Source organism: Eptesicus fuscus, chromosome 21, assembly GCF_027574615.1.
Source record: "Eptesicus fuscus isolate TK198812 chromosome 21, DD_ASM_mEF_20220401, whole genome shotgun sequence".
Taxonomy (NCBI): Eukaryota; Metazoa; Chordata; class Mammalia; order Chiroptera; family Vespertilionidae; genus Eptesicus; species Eptesicus fuscus.
Window position 1 is genome coordinate 23,982,073 of NC_072493.1, and position 24,845 is coordinate 24,006,917.

Here is a 24,845-nt window from a genome sequence, read left to right on the forward strand (position 1 = left end):
GGCTTGAACTCCTGCACCGATAGGCACCCGAGGGCCCACAATACGCAGATGACCACCTCACCCAGAGCTTCTGATTCAGGCGGCCCGGGGCCCGAGAACCTGCATTTTGAACAAGTTCCCCAGTGCTGCTGCTGGCTGGGGCCCCCCTTGAGAACCCTCCCCCCCATTATATGAGAGACTACTGTTGCATTTTTAAGTAAAAGTTGTTTTCCCAATATTATTTAAAGGAAGGGTGGAGAAGTGAGGAAAAGGCTTCTTCTCAGAGTAAGTCTAATTTAAATGGTTTGTTGGTGGTTCATAGAACCTTTGACTGAAGGAAAATGCAGATAATATGGTGCAGGAAACATAACGAGAAAACGGGCTGCTGCGTGTTACACTCTCTGCACCAGACCCTGTGCAGAGGGCTTCTCCGGGTCATCTTGTTCATTCTCCCGCCATTCTTGCCCACGCTGACCAGTGGTGACAGGGACAGCCAGGCCTGCAGGCCTCCAGAGCACCAGCCAGGCTCTTCGTAGAGAAACAACTCACAGGACGGTAACAGCCCCAGAGATACCAGGTCCTCATCCCTGGAGCCTGTGAACGTGACCTTATAAGGAAGAAGGGATTTTGCAGGTATGACTGAGTTAAGGATCTTGAGATGGGGAGACTACCTGGGTTATCCTGGGGAACCCTAACTGCAATCACAAGTGTCCTTATAAGAGGAGGAGGAGGGAAATTTGGCTTAGATAGAAGAGGAGGGGACACGTGAAGATGGAGGCAGAGACCCGAGCGATGTGGCCACAAGCCAAGGAATGCCTGGAGCCCCCAGGAGCTGTTAAAGCAGGAAGGACCCTCCCCTAGGACTGTGGTTGAGGGTCAGCACCTGCACAAGTGTGTCTTTCTTAGCTCCCCTGGGCCCCTGGTGAAGAATGCATTCAGGGTGAGCTCACCAGGGTGGCCAACCACACAGCTTCCTTTCCAGGCTGCGAGGCCGCAGACGGCCCTTCAATGTCCAGCTGCTCCGATTCCCACCTCGGGTGGAAAAGCTGTTTCTTCTGGAGAAGTTTCCTTAAAGTGAGTGCGCCTTATGATTCTTAGCTGAGAGCTGCAGCTCATACGCTAGGAGAACTTTCTATGCGGTTCACACTGCGGCAAAGGGATGTGGCATGAAAACCACCAGGTCCCAATGGCAGCAGGCTGGGTTCTGGGGCTGCGTGACCTCAAGCAGGTCACTCTCCGGCCTGTGAAACTGTTCATTTGTGACCTGGCCCACAGGTCTTAAAGGCAGACCCTGTAAGTAACCTGCATCACAATCAGCTGGGTACACCCAGTGCCACTCCTAGCGCCGGCCCTGTCCCTGAACCGGGGGTGGGAATCCCAGAGGGGTAGCGGCTGAACCAGGAGCTAGAGGGGGTCTTGAAGTGGGGCCCCGGCCAGCAGCAACAGCACCACCAGGTACGTGTTATAAATGCAGATTCCCAGGCCGGCCCGAGACCTGCCCAATGGAAACCCCTCCGCTTCTGATTGTAACTGTTTAACTGCCACCGTTTACCTCAGTCTCCAGGGAACTCTGAGGCTCTGGTTGAGAGGCACTGGCCAGGTGGTTTCAGGAGGCTGGTTAGACTTGCACCTAAAGCCGATGTTAATCATTTCATCTGGTTTCTTCTTTGTAGTGTTTGTATAGATGATTAATGAGGGCAAAGATGGATTATTAATGGCGAAAATTCCAGGCATGTGGGGCGGGGTTCAGGAACACTGTTCCATACAGAAGTGTTTTCTCGAATCGCCCTGTGGACGGCCACGTCTGTGTCACCTGTTCACATCTACTCAACAAACATGTGTCAGAATCCACCACGTGTCTGGGGGTAAAGTGTGATGAGCTGACGAAGCCCCTGTCCTCGGGGAGGGAGGAAAGACAAGGAACATGGACACAAATGCCCAATCCGATCTGATCCCTGCGACATCAGAGGGGCCCAGGGGCAGCTGCCGGGTCCGGGTCCCAGGACATGAACAGAGGCAGGGATGAGGCTACAAACGTTCCACAGAGGGTGCTCGCAAGAGCCACACGCACAGCGAGTGAAGGAGGCAGGCCTGGGCAGAGCACACGTGGGCTGGCATGTGGTTGGGCCCGAGGCCTCAGCTGAGTCTCTCTCCTGGGCTCTGAAGCTGGGACACAGCACAGAGGCAAGAAGGCCAGGCACTTACACCCGTCATGCACCGACCCCTTCCCCAGACTGCCCCAGGAAAGGCGTAATTCTGGGGAACACAGCAGTTTCCAAAGGGGGACTCAGCTGTAGCCATCCGCCCCTCCCGCCACCTGGGTGTACTGGCAGATTAGTTCTCTGTTGCTGCGTAACTGTGTGTCTGAAAATGACAACGGTCATTAATTATCTCACAGCCCCTGTGGGTCAGGAATTCGGGTGTGGCTTGGCTGGCTGGCTCTGGCATGGGGTCTCTCATGAGGCCGCCATCAAGACATCATGCTGGGGTCATCCGAAGGCTGGACTGGGGCTGCAGGACCCACTTTGGAGGTGGCCCCCTCACAGGGCTGTTGGCTGGGCCTCAGTGCCTCCCTTGTGGAGTGTGACCCCGGGAGGCAAGGCTCACCAAGAGCAGTTTGGGGCCACCTCCCTGGGAGAAGGCAACTCCTAGTCCTGGGGGGTGTCTGCATACCACAGGGCAGCACCCACATAATCCACTCTCCAGAAAGTCTTCCGAGGATGAGACCCTTGAACTGAGGTTGTCCAGGCTGACGGAGGACGGGAGGAGCCCAGGATGTCTCTCTACTTCAGTAACTTGGCCCTGAAGCTTCCTCGTCCTGCGCACTCCCCTTCCCCGCAGTCTTGTACGACAGTCTTCACAGTTAAAAGAGCGGCCGGCTCCCCGTCACACAGGAGGATTTGGCATGATCAGGAAGCTCACTCCCCAGCACTGCCCCCCTCGGCCCCCCCGGCCCCCGGAGGTTCCACACCGATAGCAGAGCCAGCGGGATGGTGTGAACTCTAACCTGGAAGCGCCCTTGCCTTGTGCTGCTCCCATCCTGCCGTTGGCGGCTGTTTCCATAAGCACACGCAGAATGATAGACAGTCGGTGCCACTGCGGACCCCAGCCCCAGGGCTGCACTGTGCCTCCCAACTGCGGCAGCCCAGCCTTTCCGGCAGAGCGCCCTCCTTGGGGCCGGGCCGGGCGAGCCAGATGTGCTGACGGTTGGACATGTTGGTGAGCTCTCCATCCCGGTGGGGGGGGTGGGTAGTATTATTTTAACGATGAAGGTGCTGGATTTGGAAACTCTGCACTACCACTGCCCTTGTTTTACGGATGAGAAGAGTGAGTCTCGGGGCCTAAGACGCTCGTCCACAGCCATGCAGCACTAGGCTGGGCCCTGGGTCCATCCGTGTTCACAGGACCCCCCTCCCCCCTGAGCCACTTCAGGTTGGAACTCACAACACGCAAGCTCAGTACCAAGGGGAAATGCAGACCACAGGCCAGAATAAGCTGAGTACTGACTCGGCTCTAGAGAGTCAGTTTTCCGGATGCCTAGAGCGGAGAAAAGCGCGTCTGGAAGCCTGGGGGCCTTCAAAAGAAGCTGTCCCCCCAAACAAGCTGTATACACACACACACACACACACACACACACACACACACACACACACACACACTGCTCTTTATTTTTAGGAACCCGTGCAGTGACATCTTGTGCAGTTCATGTTCTAAAAAGGAAGAAATGGAATCATTTTCCTATCTTAACAGCAAAACTCACTGAAGCTGTTTACACAATAACTGGGCCCTGCTAACTTTCCAGAGCTTCTCTGTCCTTGTCCTCTCATTGTAGCCTCATCATGGCCCCCAGCCCAGATGGTGCAGGAGGCACCCTGCCCATCTCTAAGGCGGCATGGATGCTGGGGAAGGGAGGGCTGGCCTAGGGCCGCAGTTCCTCCAAAACAGGGCCTGCTCTGCCCAAACCATGCTGGCACTCACCCGTGGGACAGGCAGCCGGAGAGCCCAGTGCTGGGTGTCTCTGTCCCCGTCACACCGGCCCAGCTGCGTGGCTGGGTCTCCCCATCAGAAATGACTTCATCAGCTGAGGGACTCAGGCCTCATTTCTTCTTACAGGAAGGGGAGCAAAAAGGTTGGAAAAGTAGTCCTCTCTCCTCTCCTCTCATTCATCTCCAAATGATACCAAAAAGTGGCGCGGAGGAACCTGAACCCTGGGGTCAGTGAGCTTGCACTCGGGTCCTGGCTCTTAGCTGATGACCTCCCGGGTCACTGCATGGGTTTCCTATGGCTGCTGTAACAAGTCACCACAAATTGATTTCCTCACAGTGGGCCCTGTGAGGCTAAAATCAAGGAGACAGCAGGGTTGTGTTCCCGCCAAAGTCTCCAGGAGAGTCTGCTCCTGCCCCTCTGGCTTCTGGCGGCTGCCCCGACCCATGGCTCATGGGTGGCTACACTGCTCTAGCCTCTGCCTCTGATGCCGTTTGGCCTCCTTCTCGTCTGTCTGCGCCAAATTTCCCTCCACCCCCCTTTTATGATGACCCTGTGAGTACATAGGGCCCACCTGGACAGTCCAGAAAGATCTCCCCATCTCAAGGTCCTTAACTGAATTGCATCTGCAAAGTCCGTTTGCCTTGTAAGGTCACCTATCCCCAGGTTCTGGGGATTAGGACGTGGACAACTTTGGGGGACATTTTTCAGCTTACCACAGTTACTTATCTTAAACAGGAGTGATAAGCCTCCCCTTGTGGGCCTGAGAGGGCAGAGCTCCTAGAGCCACGTGCCCCCTGAGGGCCTGGTAAAGGTGAACAAGGGCAGTGGGAGTGGCGGCCGACCTGAGCGCAGACACTGCCACATCAAGAGCTGGTGGCCATCAAGTGTCCACTCTCAGGGCTGGTTAGAGCCACCCCACCTCCTGGCCTGCTCAGGTTAAACACCCACCTCTTGGGACCAGGAGAGGCTTTGGGCCAGTTCAGCCCACCTGCCCACAGAGCAATGAGATGGTGGATGACGTTCCAGCGCAATACCCATGAAGAGGAACTTCTGGCCAACCCAGATATGGAGACACTGACCATACACTCTTCTCTCTGGTCGTGTTTGCTCTCTGGATTGTTTTTTTGTTTGTTTGTTTGTTTGTTTGTTTGTTTGTTTTTTACAGAGAGGAAGGGAGAGGGATAGAGAGTTAGAAACATCGATGAGAGAAACATCAATCAGCTGCCTCTTGCACACCCCCTACTGCGGATGTGCCTGCAACCAAGGTACATGCCTTTGACCGGAATCGAACCTGGGACTCTTCAGTCCACAGGCCGACGCTCTATCCACTGAGCCAAACCGGCCAGGGCTGGATTGGTTTTTAAGGAAAAAATTGGATCTTTCACAAGAAGAGAGTTAAATAGGAGGTTGCAAACAAATAAAGGGGATAAGTAAGGTGACAATGAAGAAAGTTCTAGAATTTTGGCAGCAGAGTCCAGACACCCTACTCCCTTGGGAAAGTGCACAGGGTTCTTCCCATTAGGCAACCAATCTCATTGTGGGAGTTTATTGTACTCAACTCACTCCCTGTTGGGAGAAAATCCCTCCGGGAGCCCCTATCAGCCAGGGACTGTTTGTTAATTATGAGCAGGGGGCCGGACAGTGCAGGGAGGAGAATGGGCTTGCAATTCCTGTGAATAAGCTGACTTCAGAGGTGTGGGGACCTGTGGTGGGAGGCTGGAGCCAAGCCCACGGTGCTGGCACCCATCCACACTGTCTCCCTCTGCGGGACCCACTGGCCAAGAAGGAAATGCATTGTGCTGGCCCAAATATTGCCAGATGTGACGAGACAGTGGGTTCTCGTTTTTAAATCCTCGATTACTCAGAGGTGGCTGACCTGGGGCATGACTTCTTCCTAGACTCCCTGAAACCAGCTTGCTGGCCACTGCACACACCCCGCTGGACTGAAACGTGGCCTGGGACTGCACGGCTGGGTCTAAGGCCGTGTCCTTCAGTCCACACACATACATACAGGAGTTGGTGTAAGTACTTGTCCTCTCAGTGGGCCTCAGTCCTGACTTCTGGGATCCAGTGACTTCTCCTTTCTTAGCAAATTTGCATCAGACACCACATAGCACGCTTCCTATTACCCCATTCCCCAGGCCATGGCAGACATCACTAATCAATCACCCAACTTCCAAACTCCTGTGGAGAGTGTCCAGTCAGGAGCCCCTTCGTGAGAGGGTCTCAAGAGAAACACTCCGCAGAGGAACAACACCCACCCAGTGAGCGGTGACTGCCTCCTAGAGTCACATAAGGGAGGGTGGGAATGGGGGAAATGAGGCTCCCCTAGAAACGGCCAACCCCAGGCTGCCTGAGGGCACTCTGAGCACCTGAGGGCCTCTCCATGCTCAGGACACTAGAGTTGGAGGCAAGCCACGCCTTCTTCTGCAGAGCCTTTGGACACTTGCAAATTAGACCATTTCAAGAAAAAACAAAACCATGAAAAAGTGCCTTTGCCCCAAGCCAGGCAGCTTCCATCCTTCTGGGGTCACAGTCACAAGGCAGAGGCCCTGGGACACAAAACCTGGGGGACAGGATCCCAGCAACCAATGTGGGAACAAATACATGGTCCCCGCAGCTCCTCGTTTCTGTCTTTTCAGCCTAAACCAAGCTCCGGGTCTGGAAGGACTGTCCTCAGTGTCCAATGGGAACGACAACAACAGACAGCATTTTCCAGTCTGGAAGCCTGACCATCAGCGGGGACAGACGGGACCAACGCCATAGGGCGGTCAGGAAGCCCAAGTTCTTAGCGGTCCACACTGGGGCGGGAAATCCTGCCAAGGTTTTCAACAACCAAAAAGCCACTTCCGCCCTCTCTCCCATTACAGCTCAGGCCGCGGAAGGCATGAGGAATCGCCAACACATGGCAATAGCTCACCACAATTTCGCATCAAGCCAGATTTTTACAGAAAGCATAATGACACTGGAACTTCTGAAACAGCCCTGGCGAATCCCATCCATTTCCCTTGCTGTCCTGTCTTTCAAGTCCCCTCCAAGCATCCCTGTTAACAATGAAGCCACCATCCTTCCCAGCTATGAAGCTCAAGGCCCCGAGGCCGACGGCCATCCTCCGCCCCCACCGGCTGAGAGCTTTGGGTTGAGCTCGCATGTCATGGAAGAACCTTCCCAGCGAGTTTCAGGAAGTTTATGTGCGGAAACCCCGATTGTCACTTTCGTTCATTGCCCGACTGTATAATGGGAAACAGACATGTCAATAAGCACCAGGAAGAGACCTGCTTTGAAAACTTGCTCAGATGAAGCGGCTGTTAAGCTCACACACGCTGTAAAGGCGGCTTACTATCGGTACTGCATGCTTAAGGCAGCTTGCGTACAACTGCAAGCTGCTGAACCCCAATTCTGCTCCTGGTCAGTTGGGGGGACCCAGCCCTGTTTCCATGCTCGGTCGGAAAAGCCGTAATGAGATGCACATTTAGCAAAAAAAAAAGTATAGCTAATCGGGTTTGTTCGTGGCATATCCGAACCCGGGTGCTGAGAGACAAGCCTGTCACCAGGGACATGTCACAAAAGGAAAGAATAAAGCAGTAATTGATAGAAAACCTTAATGAAGGAGGAAGCACTCATTGCGTCAGATCAAAGACTGCAGACAGATCGCTATTCCTACCCAATGAATCTGCTTCTGAGCTCCTGCATTTCGTCTTAACACTCAGAATTTCAACAGGAAAACAGAATGCTTTGTTTTGCTTAAAGATATTCCCAGACTGCATTTGTCACATAATTTCATGGCAAGTCTGAATGCATTAATAATAATTTAAAAATGCACATTGCCCAATAGCATCACATCCAAACTCCTAAAGAAAGCACTTAATTTCCGATGTCCCGGCTAGCGCCGGAGCCGGCTCCCAAGCTAGGGAGCCTGCACTTACCCTGGAGGCAGCGGTGGGTGTCTGCCGCGTGTCCTGCTGTGTGGCGTGTGGCATGTAGCGGGTCAGCTATGTACGCGTCCTCCCTGACTGCATTGGCCCAGGTGCCCGCAGTAGCCGCAGGGCGCTGACTCTGCTCTCCTGGACTGGCTCGAGCTCAGCGGGGAAGTTTCAAGTTCCAGGCAGTCTGGGATTCCCTCTCCCCTCGCACACACTTAACCCTGCTTTTGCCTGGCTAAGAGGGATCTGAGTGAAATCAGCCTTGCGCGCTTGGGGACACAGACTGGCTGTGCTTGGGGGCGAAGAACCAACTCTTGGTCTCCATCTGGCTTCCCTCCTGCTTTCTCCTTAATAAACTGGAGCATGTGGGGAAGATGCTAGAAGGCGTTTCTTTGCAAGGCTTTTTGGTTTTCTTAACCCACTGGACTCTTACTCCCCTGAAGGAGTCCTCCCTAGGGATGACCAGCCTGCTGGTCTCAGGATGACGGGTGCCCTTTGCTGGGCTCCTTTTCGGGGCCACTTTGGAGGAGTTTAGGGCTCAGATCTCACCCTCAGGCTCAGGGAGGGTGGGGGCACTGGGGAGAAGCCAGCCAGTAAATTCCAGCCCACTCCCAACTGTCTGCAGATGCTCAGCCTATATCCTTCCTTCCAGAGTCCCAGTGTCTGTAACATGTAAATAGCACCCACTGACCAATAAACTCTGAGAAGCGATTTACGTGCCCAGTGGAAGCCCAGTGGGTTGCCAAACATCTGAGCCCACCTCTCCTCTGAGCCCTCTCATACCCCTTTGCCCCTGAGTTACCCATTCTATTCGCTTACCAAGGAGTACTCAGTTCTCATGAGCTACAGGGAAACTGAGCCATGAGAGCTTGACATGCTGTCATTCACTCCAGAAGTAGGCACTGAGCTCCTACCACGCACTAGCTGGGGGTTCCATGGTGGATGTAGGAAGAGATGACAGCAATGACACACACACACACACACACACATGCTCACATGTGCACACACACACGCTCACTCACACATGCTCGCTCACATAGGTGCACACACCCATGCTCACTCACACATGCATGCACATACACACATGATCTCATTCTTGCTTCCATCTAACTGCATTGACCGCTTGAGGCCAGCATTAGTATGTTTTCTGGTCACATGAGAGTCATACAACCCTCCCAAAGAGTCCCTGGGGTCTCAGATATTCTCTCTTCTTAACTAAGACACCTTCAAGAAATAGGTGTCAGTAGCCATTCGCTTGGGAGACTGAAAAGACACGTCCCCAATCTCAGTTCTGATTCCTGGTTCCAGAACCGACACCCCAAAGTTCCAGCCCTTGGAGGCAAATCTCTGGGCCCTCTTTCAGTGGGCTGATGGAGGAAAAGAGAGACCCCCCTCAGCTCCCACACCACGTGGTCCAGACTGACTGCAGCCAGTTGCCTGGATTCAGATGAGACGTCACCACTTACTGGCTGTGCCATTAAGGCAAGTTGCTTAACCTCTCTGAGCTTCAGTGTATGCATTGCTAAAATTCAGGTAATAGTACCCCTCTCACGGGGATGATGTTCAGAATTAAATACTTTAAAACATGTAGTGTTCTTGGAAGTGTTATTACTGAAACTCATATCAGAGATGCCATCATCCCCTGCTCCCAATCACAGGGCTCCCTGGGAAGGCCTGGGGGCTGGAACAGCAGAGAGGCAGGCCCAGGCACTCATGCCTATGACTGCAGCCAATTTGATGTGTATCTGTAGCCCTGAAAATGCTGTTAACCTTTGCCGCAGTCATTCCCTGGAAACTCCAGAAGAAATCCAAGATGGCAAATTAGGAAACATTGTGAAATGGGTCAGCAGCAGCCCACTCCACAGGGTTTAAATATAAATGCATATTTAGATTTGAGCACTTTATCTAGAATTGATAAAATAAAATCTTCAAAATGGAAGACCAGTGCATTAAAATATAATCATTAGAAGTTTTAAATCATCTTAATTGATGCCTGAGAAGCAAAGCCTTGTGTCTGGGGTGGGAGTGTGGAGTAAAGACTGAGTTGGCTACAGCACCCCACACAGGGATGTCTGCATGGTAGGATTATGGGTGGTCTTTATCTTGTTCTGCTTTTCTCTTTTTGAGGTTTTCTACAATGAGCATGGATTTCTCCTATTATCAAAACCCAGACATTTATAAAATAAAAAAGCCAATCCTGACCTGTCCCTCCCTCCTTTTCAGTCATCAGTTCTTCCTTTGCAATATCTTTCTCATTGCTTCCAATTTTCTGTCTCAGCTCTTCTCTGCCAGGCAGAAAATGTCCCACCAGCCACCTCTGGCTTCCCAAACAGCCCCCCTTGGCCTCTGCCTGGGGCCGCCTGCCCATGGCGACCCAGCCCACAATCACATTCTCCCTCCCAACAACCTGGGGGTTACCAGTATTACTGTGCCCAACTCACAGATGGGAACAGTGAGGCTCAGAGAGGGTAAGTGACTAGCCCAAGTCATTCAGCTAGCAGGTGTAGGGCTGGGACTTGAACCATTTTATATCAAAGCCCTTAGCCATCCTGGGAGGTGAGACACTCCAGCCCATGAGGCCTAGCTGGAAAGATGCCGGATTCGACCTGCTGCTTCCATTTCAGGGCTTGTCTGGGTGCTGCCCTTCAGTGTCCTGGCCTCACGACTCACATCCCAGTTGTCTCGAGTGTCACCATCTCAGTTAGCATCTGCTGGGCAATGAGGGTGTGCAGAGCCCCAGAGGGAATGAATTCATAATCCACTTGCTCATTGTGAGCAAAGGGGACCGGCCGTGAATGAGACAAGTTCCCTGCTCTCCGGAGCGCACACTGTACCGAGAGCAGATGAATCAAAAGGCACAAAGACCAGGAGCAGGGAAATGTCAGACGTGCTGAGTGCTGTGCGTCCAGGCACAACTCCAACAGGGGTGACAAGAAAGGCCCCTCTGAGGAAGGGCAGGAGGGTCCCATGCCAAGTCAGGTTTACGTGTTGGCTCAGCCAGGCTGTCGTCTCGGTGATTCAATCAAATGCTTACCTGGATGTTGCTGTGAAGGTATTTGTGGACATGGTTAACCTCTGTGTCCAACTTCCAGTAACGCAGACCACCACCCTCCATAATGTGTGGGCCGCACCCACTCAGCTGAAGGACTTGGGGAGAAACACTGAGGTTTCCACGAGGAAGGAGGAAGTCTGCCTCTGGACAGCAGCGTCGGCTCCTGGTGCTTCAGCCCTGCCCCATGAACACAGGCTTGCCAGGCCCACAGTCGTGGGAGCCAATTCCCTAAAACAGAGTTCCTTAGATCTGTAAACTCTCCTACTGGCTCTGTCTCTCCACACAAGATGGAAACTCTGTCTGAGTCCTGGGACTCTATTGTCTGAAGGAGCCGCAGGAGTTACGAACACGTGGACTTCTCTAGTGTGCTTCCTTCTTAACGAGGTTCTGTGCAGCTGGGAAACTGCAAGGCCGGTAACAATCGGTTAACTACGGTGCTCGTGGCCATTTCTGTTTAAAAGCCAGGCTGGGCATCCTGCCCTCCACAGCACCATGGCACTTTTTCCTGTGGCAAAATGTGATTAAATATAAACCATTTCAGGTTAGACCACCATTTCCAGAAACATAATTTCCTAAGTTGTGGACTGCCAGTACTTGTTGGATTATGCTTTTTAACCAAGAGCTATTTTGTAAACAAGGCCTGAAAAAACTTTATAAGCATGACTCTGGTAGATTTAAACCAGTGGTTTCGACTGCAGCTGCACATTCGCCGGGATAGGTTGGTTTGAGAGCACCCAGTCCAACCAAGACAACTGAACCCGTCACATGACAGCCTCACCAGAAAGTTGGAGACGAAGACGGTGCTGACCTCCCTTCTACATCCATTTGTTGAAAGAGCAAAGGAGCGACAGAAAGCATATTCAAGTACCAAGAGTTATGCTGTTTTCATTAATTTATTACAACTAGAACAAGGCCCTTTACAAATGACAGCTTCACTGTGATGGAATTCACATACCATACATTTCACTGATATGAAGTGTGTGGTTCACAGCTTTTGGTCTTCCACCACGACTATAGGATAAGAAGGCCCCTCTGACACCTGAGAGGGTCTTGTCAGACCTCGACGCGGCAGGAGTTAACTGGGGACTAGCACCACGAACTTCCAGCTGAGAAAGGGCTGGTGGCAGCGGCTGACAGGTGGGGGCTGGGCCACCTGGGCAGGATGGAGTGAAGGCTGGAGGCCTGTCCTGAGGGCCTCGGCACCAGTCAGAACCCGCTTCCTGACTCCTGAGCACCCTGGCCCACGTTCCTTCCCATGTTCTCTTACTTTGGCACCACGAGGGCCCCTTTACTTTCAAGGCAAGTTGTTGGGGATGGGGGGCCCTGGGGCCTAGGGCACCCATCCAGCCCTGTGGGGTGGGGAGAAAGGCCAGAGCTTGGGGATCTAATCCTGCCTCTCTATCTGACCCTCAGGGAAACCTTCCCTCAGTGCTATGGCTCCAGCCAGGCCATTCTGCTGCCCAACCAGGGGAGAAAGGAGGGTGGGATCCTACAGGCCAGAGCACAGCAGTCGGTTGAGCAAATAGTGATCTCTCAGGATGGGAGACAGGCTCGGCCCTGCCCGGGCGCCTCAACAAAGGAAATGGGCCAGAGTCAGGAGTGCTCTCCCTTCTGGTGGGCACATCCAGGTGGAGACAGGCGCACCTGCAGCAGCAGACGGAAGGCAGGGCTGGCGAACACTGACTCACTAGACGTGCCGATTGGGACTTGCATCTCTCTGCCCCTCCCTTACTCTCCAGCAGGGGTGGGGAACTTCTTTAATGCCAAGGGCCATTTGAATATCTATAACAGGGGTCCTCAAACTTTTTAAACAGGGGGCCAGTTCACTGTCCCTCAGACCGTTGGAGGGCCGGACTATAGTTTAAAAAAAAACAAAACTATGAACAAATTCCTATGCACACTGCACACATCTAATTTTGAAGTAAAAAAACAAAACGGCAAAAACACCCGCATGTGGCCCGAGGGCCGTAGTTTGAGGACGCCTGATCTATAACATTATTTTGGGGCCATACAAAATTATCAAAAATTAGCCTGCTATATTTGGTTAAACGTTTAATTAACTCCCCCCTAATGCCTTGGCAGGGCCAGACCAAATGATTTCTCGGGACTTCTGTGGCCCGTGGGCTGGATGTTCCCCACCCCTGCTCTACAGCAAGTCCAGTGAGCAGAAGGCACTGCCAGTCCACAAGCAAGGGTGTGGGGGTGTCTTCTGGAGTGAAGCTGGGGGCTCCATCATGACCCCAGCAAACAAGGAGTCTCGGCCACCCCAGGGACACAGGGCAGAGTGCTCTCTCCTCCCTGCGCTGTCCTGGGGAAGCTGTTTTGCCAAAACATTCTCTCCTCTCACCTCCACAGGCTTCACTGGAGAACTACCACCCTGCCCTCCGACCCGGCCCTCAGTCAGGAGTCAAGAATTTGGTGGCCGACGCCCAAGCCACAGGTCAAGGAACCATTCTCTCATCGATGCACAGGAAGGGTTTTCAACTTTTGCTCTTATAAAGAGCAGAGCTAAGGCCAGAAATCTGTTCAGAGAAGCTCAATGGCAAATGGAGTTCTGCCGCTCATCCAGGTTTCCCGGAGAGCCAGTGCTCCCTCCATCGAATTACAGGCTTGAGGGAGATGCTTCTTCCGGGCCTGGAATCCTGGCCTGGACCGAGTGAAGAAGGCTGTACATCAATGAAGTGAAAACACAAACCGCTTGACAAGAGAAGGAAGCCAGCCAGTGGCTGACTGGGGAAACTCACTGGCAGATAAAGATGGATAGAGTGTGTGAGCGAGTGAATGCATTTGTGCGGGTGTACATTTGTGTGAGTGTGGACTCACATACACACATTTATCTGTACGCACACGCACACACACGCACGCTCACACTCATGCCCCGTTCTGTTCACTGGGAGGGCTGAATCCGGACACCCGGGAGCAGGAGCACCCCCAGCACCCAGATTGTGGTTTCTAAATACCATCTTCCTCTAACAGTGACCAGGATTCCTTGGAGAGAGCCGATTCCAGTCTGGGCAGGAAAAATACCCGATGCTTCTGGAACATCTTGACACATCAGATGGCTGGGAAGCCATCAGGAGCCTGGGCACTGTCAATGCCCGGAGAGCCAGCTGGACGGGGCGTACTGAGAGCAACAGATTACACCCTGTTGAAGAAAATTGTAATTCATGAGTTCATACTCAGACAAATAGGCAAACAAGTGAAAGTTTGAGGAAGCGTGAGATGTTTATATAGTTTTCAAGTACTTTTCTACAAAATACTTATAATAAAGAGGGAAAGTAACCTTGCAGGGCGGGGCCTGGCAGACATCATCTTAATTAAACAATCAATGTTCACATGGCCAGTAATGAGACAAACTAAAAATTTACCCCATCCCCCCTGGACGCATAGAGAGGCATAGCTCCACTTCCTGCCATTCCTACCCAACTGGAATCTCATCTCCAGGAGACACCAGACCTGGTGTGCAACAGCCAAGTGCCAAGGTGGAGCACGTGGGAACCGATGAGAAAGCTGCACAGACTAAAGGAGGTGGGACGAAGCTCTGTGTGACAATCCCGTGCCGAGCACCGAGGGACCCTCTGCTCCCCAGCCAGGCTGGGACAGGCTCAGATGGACGGTGTCTCTTTCTGATTCTGACTCACACTGAGGCTTGTGGAAGGCCTGTGTCTGTAGGGGACACGTGCTGGGCTGTGGAGATCATGGCTGGCCCCCTCCCTTCGCCACATTTCCTGCACACTGGCAGCGCTCTCTGCAGGGCACTCCTTCGCCTTTGCATGGAGCTGCTGTCTCACCCACATGTCCCTGGGTGTGAAGACTGGTCCTTCCACTCCTCACCTCTGCTCATTTCTCCGCTGCCTCTCCGGATCTGAGCAACGCCCCCTTCCCTCCCCCCCACACACACTGTATGCAGCACATTCTGCTGCCTGGAGTTTCACCCCAGAGGAGGGCCCAGGGCTGGGGGGGATGATGAGGACATTAACAGGGAGGGGGTCATTGAAGAGGAACTCCTAGGGCCATGGGTCTGAGCAAGGCCCCAAGGGACAGGCATATCCCTTGCACCCTGAGCATCCACAGGAGGTCCCTGACCCAGTCCATCCACTGTCCATGCCTCCAGTAAATGCTGCATTACAGATGCCAGCATGAGAACACCCCTTGGGCCAGGGTGTCCCTCCACATACTTCTCCCCTCTGCCCTTTTATGTTACTCTACTGTCACCCCCACATAAGGATGGGAAGCCAGCTGGGCCCTGAGGGTGTCTGGCCTTGCTGGGGAAATGGAGGCCTTTATTTTATTTTATTAAATACATTTTTATTGATTTCAGAGAGGGAGCAAGGAGAGATAGAAACATCAATGATGAGAGAGAATCATTGATCGGCTGCCTCCTGCACGTCCCCCTACTGGGCATGTGCCCTTGACTGGAATCGAACCAGGGACTCTTCAGTCCGCAGGCCAGTGCTCTATCCACTGAGCCAAACTAGCTAGGACGAAATGGGGGCCTTTAGTGCATTCCCCCTCCCTCCCTCCCTCCCTTTTCCTCACACCAACTCCTGCACCAGCAGGCCCTGCCTCCACCCAGTAAGTGCCAGTTACACCCCCTCCCCAATGTGACAGACAAAAATGTCTTCAGACACTGACCAATGTCCTATGGGAGGAAGAGAGCCCACCCTTGTCCACAGTTACCCGCAAAGCTCCAGCTCTATGGCTTATTGGCAAAATGACTCCACCAGCTGAGTGGGGAGGCGGTGGGGGCTGCGGCCTGGGAGCTCTAGGCATCCAGGCAAGTCCCCAGGGCCTCTGGGGACCTGGTCCCGGCTGGCTGGCGAGAGAAGCATGAGAAGAAAGCAAACTTTATTGGGGACACAAGAGGTCTATCTGCAGGGTTTGTGATAAACTCCAGCAGAGCCCAAACACAGGCTTTCCTTGTCATCAGTAGCCCACAGCCTGAGTCAGCTACGCCCACAGCACTGAGATCATTCTAGAGAACCCCCAATCACAGACGAGGTGAAGGCTGGAGGAAGCGAGTGAGAGGGAGCTGGTTGGCTGTGATAAGCCAGGGGGCTCAGGGGGTTCCGGGGCTGCCCCTGGCCTGTGGCCAGCATGAGGTCCTCCCTGAGGTATGCTGCCCGCCGGGCCCAGCAAAGAGAGCCTGGGAGTCCATGGAGAAGCCTTGACCCACACCCACTCAACCTGGCTGGGAGCCAGGGGCCCCAGTGTGATCACACCCAGAGGGCCTCACAGGGAGCAGTCAGCAGCAGGGGCAGCGAGGGAGCAAGGCCTCACGGCTCACCTCCTCCTGACAGCCTGGTGGCCCGAGCAGGGCTGGAAGGACATGGTCAAATAGAGCTATCTAAAAGCGATATTTAAGCCAGCCCAGCCCATGGGCAGGTGAGTGCTGGGCAAGGATCTCCAGGAGGCCTTCTGGGTCCATTTCCCATGGCTGGCAGGGCCAAGAGGGCAGCACGGGCCTGTGCAGGAGAGAGGCTGCTGCTTGTCCCCCCCAAAAAGGGGCCCCAGCTTTGGGGTTCAGATCCACTTAGGGTTCAGGCAGTGGTGATGCGTGGTTTGTGAGCAGAGGGGTCAGATGGGTGGTGCACAGGAACCAAGCTGACAATCAGACCTCTGCCCACACTCCAGTCCACTTCAGTGTCCCTTCTCCTTGGGCCCTCCCGCCACCCAGCTCTCCCAATCTTTCTCTCTGAGAAAACAGGGAGTTGGTGACAAGATGGAGGACAAATTCAGGTTTTGTGGGGCCTACAGTTTATGTTATTTGGGAGGATCTTTTCGAGAAAGGCAATACAAAATCACAGATACCAGACTCGGTGAATGCTTAGCTACTGCTCTCTGGGTGTCCTGAGAATGATCTATCTGATGATCACATGACGACTGACTGGGAAACTGGGATTATTCTGCCCAGGAGAGCTGCGACACCAGCCACAGACATCGCCAACTGTCTTGGGCCAAATTGGCAATAGTCTAGCTTTCCTTGAGATTTTTGCTCTCCTTTCATCATATGTTAATCCTATTTTTTAAGTCCCATAAGACATTATTTTCCTTATTAGAGGACCGGTGAACAAAATTCGTGCACAGGGGGTGTGTCCCTCAGCCCAGCCTGCACCCTCTCCAATCTGGGACCCCTCAAGGGCAGTCAGACATCCCTCTCACAATCCAAGACTGCTGGCTCCCAACTGCTCGCCTGCCTGCCTTTCTGATTGCCCCTAACCGCTTCTGCCTGCCAGCCTGATCACCCCCTAACCACTCCCCTGCCAGCCTAACTGATGCCTAACTGCTCCCCTGCCAGCCTGTTTGCCCCTAACTGCCCTCCCCTGCCAGGCTGGTCAACCCTAACTGCCCTTCCCTGCAGGCCTGGTCCCCCACAACTGCCCTGCCCTGCAGGCCCAGTCACCCCCAACTTCCCTCCCCTGCTGGCCTGATTGCCCACAACTGCCCTCCCTTGCAGACCTGGTCCCTCCCAAATGCCCTCCCCTGCTGGCCATCTTGTGGTGGCCATCTTGTGTCCACATGGGGGCAGGATCTTTGACCACATAGGGGCAGCCATCTTGTGTGTTGGAGTGATGGTCAATTTGCATATTACTCTTTTATTAGCTAGGATAGAGGCCTGGTGCATGGGTGGGGGCTGGCTGGTTTGCCCTGAAGGGTGTCCCGGATCAGGGTGGGGGTTCCCTTGGGGCATGGGGGGGCCTGGGCAAGGGGCCTGTGGTGGTTTGCAGGCTGGCCACGCCCCCCGGCGACCCAAGCAAAGGCCCTGGTATCTGGGATTTATTTATCTTCTATAACTGAAACTTTGTAGCCTTGAGCAGAGCCAAGCCTCCTGCTTGCTCCATGGCTACAGCCATTTTTGTTGGGATTTATTTATCTTCTATAATTGAAACTTTGGAGCCTTGAGTGGAGGCCTGGGGTGGCCAGGGTGTGTGGAAAGCTTGGCTTCCTCCATTGCCGGGGAAACCCAAGCCTCCTGCTCTCTCCGTGGCCGCAGCTATCTTGGTTGGGTTAATTTGCATACTTGCTCCTGATTGGCTGGTGGGCATGGCTTGTGGGTGTAGCAGAGTGATGGTTAATTTGCATATTACTCTTTTATTAGATAGGATAGTTTCAGTTTTTAGACTACGCACACATTTACCACTTTCTCTGCTCTCCTTTCCTTCTGCATCTCAGGTCTTCCATCTGGGATCACTTCCCCTTTGACAAAAGTATAGTCTTTAAAGTTCTTTTAGGGCCTGTCTACTGGTGGCACACTTTTCCCTTTTGAGTGTGTGTTTTATTTTTTTTTAAAAAGTTTAAATTGAAGAATGGCAGAGATAAGTTGCAACCATAGCACTCCTTCTTACAATGTGCGTGCCCTCAAAACAGGCTCTTCCTCCCTGGGGGGCTAGAACAGTGTCCTCTTCCCACACTATGCACATGCAACTCATCCATGTGACTGCAGGAGTGACAATGTGTTTGTTCATTTCCATGGCTGTTCCGTATCCTGTGGAATGAGTTGACCGTGAAGAGTTGTCCTTTCTGCCCTGGCTGGTAGCTCAGTGGTTAGAGCAGCAAAGAGTCACAGGTTTGATTCACAGTCAAAGGCACGTACCTGGGTTGCAGGTTTGTCCTCAGCCCCCTTCAGGCACGTGAGGGAGGCAACCAATCAATGTGTCTCTCTCGCAATGATGCTTCTCTCTCCTCTCTCTCTCTCTCTCTCCTTCCTCCTTCCACTCTAAAAAATCAATGGAAAAAAATATCAAAATATCTGGTAAGGCTTAACACCAACAACAAAAAAGAGTTGCTCATTCTGCTAGTGATGGGCATCTGAGGATTTCCCATTGGGGCTCACAACCCACTGCTGGGGCTGTCGTGGCATGTCTTCAGAAGCACACGTGCCCGTGTTCTTTTGGACAGAGCCCAAGAGGCTGCTGAACCATCATGTGCATGTGCTCACTTCAGCAGAAGGCGCCTCACTGTTCCCTCAGTGGTTTTATCAATTCCTACCCTGCCCTTATGGCATAGGAGGCCCCGGAGTTCACCTACCTCAATATCGTTAGTCTTTTAAATCTTAGCCATTCTGAAAGTGTCTCATGGTGGTTTTGATTTGATCAGTGAGGTTGAGCCACCTTTTCAGATATTTATTGGCCATTTGGAGATCTTTTTGTGTTACATTTCTGTTCATGGGTTCATGCCTTTTTCCTTTTTAGGAGGTGAAGTGGGGGGATAAAAATTAATTAACCATTAAATAATTCAGCAGTAACAAATGAATAAGAGTTATAACCCTCATTTCTGAAAATGATCAGGATGGCTTTTCCTCCTCCATCTCCATTCCTTCTTTTGCAGGCTTCCTAGCAGCACCCCTGTGCTTGGTCTATCTACACATGGAATTGTGTGTCTGTATTACCTTACAGGTAATAAAAACCTGATTACCTCTCATAAATAAGTCCTTTATTGGCTGAAAGGATAGCAAATATCCATCCCACTCTGGCTTGATTTTCTGTCCTCTTTTACTAATGCTGTCTCTGATAAACCAAAGTTCTCAATTGGCATGAACGCCAATTTGTCATTCTTTTCCTTTATAGTCAGTATTTTTTTTTTTAAATCCTCATCTGAGGAGTGAGGTTATTTTTTCCATTGATTTTTTTAAGAGAGAGCAGAAGGGAGGGGGGAGAAAAAGAGAAGCACCTACATGAGAGAGATACATCGATTGGTTGCCTCCTGCTCATGCCCCGACTGGGACTAGGAATTGAACCTGCAACCCTTCAGTCTGTGGGCCTGTACTCCAGCCACTGAGCAAAACTGGCCAGGTCTATCATCAGTATTCAGTTTAAAACACTTTTGCTAACTCAAGGCCATGAAAAAATCTTAGTTTCTCCCAAAAATTTTGTTTCCTTTCATAATTTTCTCTGTAACTGATTTTGTGTAAGTTGTGAGGTGGGGATTCATAATTGTTTCCTTTATGAATATCTAGTTGACCTGGAACCACTTATTAACAACAGCGTCCTTCCTCACTGAGCTGCAGTGTCTCCTGGGTCATCCACCAGAAAGCTGTATGAGGGGGTTTGTTTTCAGGCTCCGTATCCTGCCCATTGCCCTCTGGACAGAATGATTCTCACACTAACACTGCTTTGCTTTCTGGGAGCACGTCAGTCATCCAAAGTCTTCAACACCGTCTTCACTAGTCTTGGCCTTTTGTATTTTTCAAATACATTACAGAATAAGTGTGTCAATTTCCACAAAAATCGGTGCTTGAATTTCGGTTGGAATAGCACTGAATCCACCATTTAGGGAAGAATTGACCTTGTTACAATATTAAGGCTTGCAATCCACAAACATGCCCTACACTTCCATTTCTTAGGTTTTCTTCACTTTTCTTCAATAATATTTCACCACTTTCTGTCTCAGGTATCTTTTGTTAGATTATTTCTATGTGGAAGTGTCTGGAAGGTTATCATAAATAAAATTTATAAATGATCATTATTGTTTGTTTCTGATATTTAGAAATACAATTGCTTGGCCTATGTTGAGCACGAGTCCAGCAATCTTGCAAAATTCACTCATTGCTTTTAATATTTTGCTTTTGGATTTCTTTGGCTTTTCTTTTAAATAATCATATCATCTGTGAAAAAAAAAACACCAATGAGTTTCATTTCTGGCTTTTCAAATCGTATACCTTTAATTCTTTTCTGGCTAGGTTCTGTGGTGCAGTGCCAAGCAGAAGCGGTGCTGGGCAGCCATCCTTGGCTCAGTCCCACCTCAGGGACAAGCTTTGGCTACTTCACAGTTACGTGGGATGTTTGTCACAGATTTCTTATTTGATCAGATTGGGGAAGTTCCTTTCCATTCCTGGTTTGCTAACAGCTCTCTTAATCATGAATGGGTGTGGAGTTGTACAAATGCTTTTTCTGCATTTATTGAGATGATCATGTAGTAGTTTATTTCTTTGTTGATGAGATGAACACATTTATTACTTTTTTAAAATATTACACAAAACTTGAATTCCTGAAGCCAACCCAACTTGTCCATGACATATCATCACTCAATATCACTGAATCCGCTTGCTCATACTTTGCTTAGGATTGTCTGGGATTTTCAAGAGAAGCACTGTCCTATAACTTTCTCTCTCTCTCTTTTCTTTGTAACATACTTCTCAAGTTTTGATGTCAAGGTTATATTGCTTCATAAAACAAGATGGGACACGAACCTCTTCTTCTGTTGTTCTATGGGAGAGTTTGTAACAGATTGCTGTTCTTTCTTAAACATCTGAAACATTTAACTTCAGTGAAGTCTTCTGAGCCTGGAGTTTTTCTTGTGACAAGATTTTAAATTATAGGTTAAGATTACTTGAAGGTAGGCACTATGAAGAATGACCTCAGCAAAATGGCAGAACAGGAGTTTCTGGTGATCATCCCCTTCCAGAAACATTAATTTGAACAGCTATCCATACATGAAAATACCTTCAGAAGAGCTAAAGATTCCATGTGAGAGATTACAGCTCCTGGGTTAAGCCCAGATAAGAAAAGACACATTGAAGAGGGTAAAAAAGACAGTTTCATGTTGTCACCCTTCCCCCCAGGCCCAGGCACCCCAGCACAGAGAGACACCCTCCACAAAGGAGAGTATCCAACTTCACCATGGACTCCAGGGTGATAGGTGCCAGGTTTGTCTCAGTGAGCCTGGGTTCCAGGCCCAACCCTGTGGACCCAAGCACCAGATCTGCTCACCTGCTGACCCAGGCACCAGGGTGGCCTACCCAAGAACTCCACTCATGTTCGTGGATGGGCTAAGTGGTGTAGGACTTTCCCTGCCACAGTCAGTCTGTGAAGACTGGAAGAGGTGCCTACTTCTTCAAATGTACAACATTTGAAGAATCATGAATAATCTCAAAGAAAAATGATACCACAAAAGGAAGCCAATAAAAACTCGAATGACTGACTCTAAGAAATCCAGATCTATGAAATACCTGAAAAGAATTCAGAATAACATTTTAAAGGAATTCAGTGAACTAAAAAAACACACAGACAGCTAATTAAACAAAATTAGGAAAATGAATAAAATGACAAGTTCAATAAAGAAATAAAACACATGGTGTGTTTTTTTTAAATACAACTTATAGAAATCTTAGAGTTAAATAAGATGTCTGAAATGAAGAATCAGAGAGTGCTTCAATAGCAGACTGGATAAGCAGAAGAATTAGTGAACTAGAAGACAGGCCATTTGAATCATCCAGAAAGAGGAGCAAAAAGAAAAGGAGTGAAGAAAGCCTAAATGAATTATGGGATATCATTAAAAGAAAAAATACTAGATATTATGGAAGTACCAGAAGGAGGAGGGAGAAAGGGGCAGAGAGCTTATTTAAAAAAATAGTGGCTGAGAACAACTCATATCTGGGGAGAGATTTATATCTCTAACTTCATAAAGCTCATTGATTCTGCCCACTATGCCAAATTTCAACCCAAAATGATTTTCAGCAGGACACATTCTAATAAAACTGTCTAAAATCAAAGATAGAGTTTTAAAAGGAACAAGAGGAAAAAAATTCTCACATACAAGGGAGCCTCCAGAAGGCTATAAGTACATTTCTCAGCCGAAACTATGGAGGCCAGGAGAGTCGGGTGATGTATTATTCAAAGTGCTGAAAGGAAGAAGCTGCTGGAAGAACACCGGCAAAGTTGTCCTTCAGACATGGAAGACATAAAGGCTTTCCTAAACAAATAAAAATGGAGGGAGTTCATCACCACTAGACCTGTCTTAGAAGAAATGCTAAAGCAGTTCTTCAAGCTGAAATGAAAGGACACTAAACAGTAACATAAAAAATAGATGCAAATAAAAATTTTACACTGGTAAAGGTAAGTATATAGTCAAATTCAGAATACTCTAACACTCTAATACAATGGTGTGTTAATCACTTAACTCTGGTGTAAAAATTAAAAGACAAAATTATTAAAAATAAGTACAGTTACAATAATTTGTTAATGGATACAGAATATAAAATGATGTAAACAGCAACATTGAAAACAAAAAAATTGAGAGTAAGGAAATAAAAGTGTAGTAGGGTTTTTGTATGAGATCAAAGTGGTTATCAGCTTTGAAAAGACTGTTATATTTATAAGATGTTTTATGTAAGTCTCATGGTAACCACAAAGCAAAAACCTACAGAAGATACACAAAAGATCAAAAGAAAAGAATCAGCCCTAGCTGGTTTGGCTCACTGGATAGTGTTGGCCTGTGGACCGAAGGGTCCCAGGTTCGGTTCCGGTCAAGGGCACATGCCTGGGTTGCAGGCTCGATCCCCAGTAGGGAGCATGCAAGAGGCAACCAATCAATGATTCTCTCTCATCATTGATGTTTCTATCTCTCTCTCTCCTTTCCTCTCTAAAATCAATAAAAATATTTTTTTTAAAAAAGAAGAGAATCAAAATACACCACTAGAGAAAATCATCAATTCACAAAAGGAGATAGTAAAGAGGAAGAAAAAAGAAACAATAAAATAGCCAAAAACAATACCATGGCATTATTATGTTTTACCTATCAATAACTACTTTAAATGTAAACAAGTAAAATCTAAAAAAAAAAAAAAAAAAAAGGCATCAAGTGGCTGAATGGATTAAAAAAAAAGCACCTCAATTGTATGCTGTCTACAAAGAGACTCATTTTAGCTTTAAGGATACATAGGCTCAAAAGGAAAGGATGGAAAATATATGGAATGAAAATGGAAAAGAAAAGACAGCAGGGGTAGCATGGACTTTAAGTCAAAAACTGTAAGAGACAAAGGTCATTATATAATGACTAGATGCCCGATGCACAAAATTCATGCAAGAGTAGGCCTTCTTTCCCCTGGCTGCCGGCACTGACTTCCCTCTGGCACCCAGGACCCGGGCTTCCCTCCAGCCACCAGCACCTGGGCTTCCCTTGCAGCCCTGGCTTCGTCAGGAAGATCATCTGGAAGGACATCTGGTCTAATTAGCATATTATGCTTTTATTATTATAGACTAGAGGCCTGGTGCACGAAATTCTTGCACTGTGGGGGGGGGTGTGGGGAGGAGAGGAGGGTCCCTCAGCCTGGCCTGCACCCTCTTACAGTCCAGGAGCCCTCAAGGGATGTCTGACTGATGGCTTAGGCCCACTCCCAGATGACAGTTGGACATCCTCAGCGCTGCCGTGGAGGCAGGAGAGGCTCCTGCCACTGCCACTGCGCTCACCAGCCATGAGCCTGACTTCTGGCTGAGCAGCACTCCCCCTGTGGGAGCACACTGACCACCAGGAGACAACTCCTGCCTTGAGCAGGATTGGGCCAAAACTGGCTCTCTGACATCCCACGAGGGGTCTCAGATTGCGAGAGGGCACAGGCCAGGCCAAGGGTCCCCACCGGTGCACTATCGGGGCCAGGGAGGGACGCGGGGAGGTTGGCCAACCAAGGAGGGACCACAGGAGGCTCCAGGGTGTGTCTGGCCCGTCTTGCTCAGTCCCTGTCAGCCAGACCCCAGCAGCAAGCTAATCTACCTGTGGAAGCGTCTGTCCCCTGGTGGTCAGTGCACATTATAGTGAGTGGTTGAGTGGCCTTAGCATATCATTAGCATATTACGCTTTGATTGGTTGAATGGCCAACAAGACAACTGGACACTTAGCATATTAGGCTTTTATTATATAGGATAAGGGGGTTAATTCAGCAAGAGGACATAACAAATGTAAATGTATATATTGCTCATAGTGCTGGTTTCTGAAATGAAACACACAACTGGCAAACCTTTAGCTAGACTAAGAAAAAGAGAGAGAAGACACAAATACATATAATCATAAATGAGAGAAAACATTACAACTGATTCAAAAGAAATACAAAGGATCATAAGAGATGACTATGAACAATCATACACCAAAAAAATGAACTAGAAGAAATGGTTGGAAAATTCCTAGAAACA

At 50.1% G+C, this 24,845-nt stretch overlaps 1 long non-coding RNA gene across 1 annotated transcript; it reads left to right on the top strand.

Moving 5' to 3' along the window:
- Positions 1–1,371: 1,371 nt before the first annotated feature.
- On the top strand, positions 1,372–7,571 carry LOC114230846 (uncharacterized). The gene is made up of 3 exons (XR_003616815.2): positions 1,372–1,434; positions 5,834–5,987; positions 6,609–7,571. It is a non-coding gene; the product is annotated as an uncharacterized LOC114230846 (long non-coding RNA).
- The last annotated feature ends 17,274 nt before the right edge of the window (positions 7,572–24,845 follow it).